The sequence below is a fragment of the Stegostoma tigrinum genome, chromosome 10 (genome assembly GCF_030684315.1).
Source record: "Stegostoma tigrinum isolate sSteTig4 chromosome 10, sSteTig4.hap1, whole genome shotgun sequence".
In the NCBI taxonomy this organism is placed as follows: Eukaryota; Metazoa; Chordata; class Chondrichthyes; order Orectolobiformes; family Stegostomatidae; genus Stegostoma; species Stegostoma tigrinum.
The window spans coordinates 53,634,877-53,637,438 of record NC_081363.1 but is presented as its reverse complement, the minus strand read 5'-3'; the positions used below and the strand labels follow the sequence as shown (position 1 = coordinate 53,637,438).

The window sequence follows — 2,562 nt, the reverse complement described above, 5'->3', positions numbered from 1 at the left end:
ATAAATCATTAAAGGTACCTCGGAATCTAAGATGGGCACAGCAGATCTTGATGCCTGATGGGGAATGTATTTTTTCCGAGATGCTCAGTATGCAAGTGATAAGCCACTGTGCGTTATACACCTGATGTATCAGAGGCAGAGTTAGAGGAACCTGATGCAGTGCTAAAAAAAACCAGGAAGAGCTACGAGAAAAGGAACTGGCCCATGTCCTTGGATTTGGGGTCAGGGGGATTGCTGTCGTGATTATAATGAGGTCAACCAGGTAGCCCATATTGAATATGAGTTCCCTGATTGAGGTTGTTAATCTGGTCTAATCAAGGAGCCCTGGCTGACAGATATCAACGGGGCTGTTAGAAGTTCTATTCACTTTGACAGCTGGCTCAGAGGAAATTGGGTCAGTGTCAAAAACTGTCCACGTGTAAATAAGAGATGATATGGTGATGGGATACCGGCCTCTGTGGAGTTTTTTCACCCTCCCCAACAATACTGTTGGTGTACTTATACCACCTGGACAAAAGAGAAAGCTCATCAACACCTTATCAAGGGTGTTGGCACATGAACAACAAATGGAAGCCTTGCCAGAAATGCTCATTTCTCATCAGAATTTTTTAAACAGTGCTTCAACATTACAGTACAAAGAAGCTGAATATTTTGATGCTTTGATTATAATTGTTTATTCTGTGTGAGCTGCATTGGCTGATAAACCATCCTTGTGTTGTTAACCCCAATCCCTATCTATGTGTTTAGGAAGATACAAAAGATCTTGGGCAGAATTTTCCTTGGCTTTGAGTGGAACGGACAAAGGTGAGAAAATTTGGAAAATAAGTTGAGAACGGAAATGTCAGATTCCTGATGCCAAGAAAACTCATTTGGATTTTCTCCCCATGTTCTCAGTGGTGAGCTCTAAGACTCACAAATGAATGGTGACTTATTTTCATTTGTGTTTGCATCTCATTAATAGCTAATCTTGCCTCATTTCTTGGCAGCTCCCCATTCTCCACTGCTTCCCAGAAACCGGATGGACCTAATTCTCGACATGTAAGTCATAGTATTTACCTAGCAGTTACAGCTCATTGTTTCCTTTTTTGGACTTTCACCCAACTGTATTATCACCACCATTTCCCTGTATACTCCAGGGATACCATCCTCATCAGCCCTTCCTGTATGCAACCGGACAGCACCAAATCACTAACTTCACCACATAATCTCGCTTACTTTCAGACTGACTTATGCACCATTGCGTCCCTTCAAGACTTAACTTTGATGCTCATGGCTCGCATGCTTCTGTCAGATTGCTTTCCATACAGGGAAAAACATAATTCTCATGCAGCTATACACAATGTATCTTATGCCTCTCAGTTTGCCTTCTTAGCACCCACTCATATAGTCATTGCTTTGAGTGACTTACCTCAGTTTTTAGCATTGATGGAAAGACAGACAGTTCATTATGGGTGGCAACACTGAATAGTCAAGGCGATGGTCATGTTGCTGAATGACACCATACCAAGTCATTGTAACACCTATAGCATATTCCAGCTCATGCACTAAGGGAACTGGATTTGTTCCCATCTTCGCGAAATTTCCTTTCAGCCTTAAGGAGATGTCTTCTACCTTCACAGTCGGGCAGGCAACACAGCTTTCAGGACTCGCTGTCAGCTGCAGAAAATGGTATTCATCTATCATATAAAAACAAAATATTGCAGATGTGAGAAATTTGAAGGAAAACCAGTAAGCGCTGAAGAAACCCAATAAGTCTGGCAGCATCTATGGAGAAAGAAACAGGTTAATGTTTTGAGCCTGAGATAACTATTCTTCAGACTTGAAACACTAATTGTGTTTATCTTTCACAGATGCTGCTAGACCTGCTGAGTCTCGACAATATTTATCATCACTATACTCTTCCTTGCCACAACTGCAATCCTTCTTACTTCTCTTTTTAATTGTTCTCTGATCCACAGTGTTGTGATTAGTTTACTTCGCCTTTGCAGTTCTCATCTCAGCCACACAAGTTGTAAGAACTTCAAACCTGTGGAATAATTCCAAGGACTGAGGAACCTTCACTGCTCTCTTCTGGAATTCCATACCTGCTTCATTCCAAGTCATAAGCACCTTAACTTGCCCTTGGTTGAAATCAATCAAAATGCACACAATTTTTTTCTTGATAGATGATTTGGTAGCTACTGTAGCCCAGAAAGGTTGGAGGAAGAAAATATGATATTGCTGGAGTATACAGATCAGAATGTATCTAGTATTAGATATGTTAGATGTATTAGAGAGAGTGTAGCACTGTAGCTCTTTCCACACCATAATAATTCTGAGATCTATTATAATGATATATTGCAATTCTGAGGAAATATAAAACAAATAGATCTTTTATATCTTGATGCACCATCTACAATTGTATGTACAAAATCTGATAGGAAAAACATAATCAGTTATCGGAAATTGCCACTATTGTTAGAAGCTATTGAATTAAAGAAATACTTTTGGAAAAATTATTAAATGAAATATTATTTGTTTAGTAATTGGATCCACACAGGAAACCTATACATGGGATCTCCA

At 39.7% G+C, this 2,562-nt stretch overlaps 1 long non-coding RNA gene across 1 annotated transcript; it reads left to right on the top strand.

Moving 5' to 3' along the window:
* The first annotated feature begins 749 nt into the window (after positions 1–749).
* Positions 750–2,220, top strand: LOC125455353 (uncharacterized). The gene is made up of 3 exons (XR_007248232.1): positions 750–804; positions 987–1,038; positions 1,959–2,220. It is a non-coding gene; the product is annotated as an uncharacterized LOC125455353 (long non-coding RNA).
* The last annotated feature ends 342 nt before the right edge of the window (positions 2,221–2,562 follow it).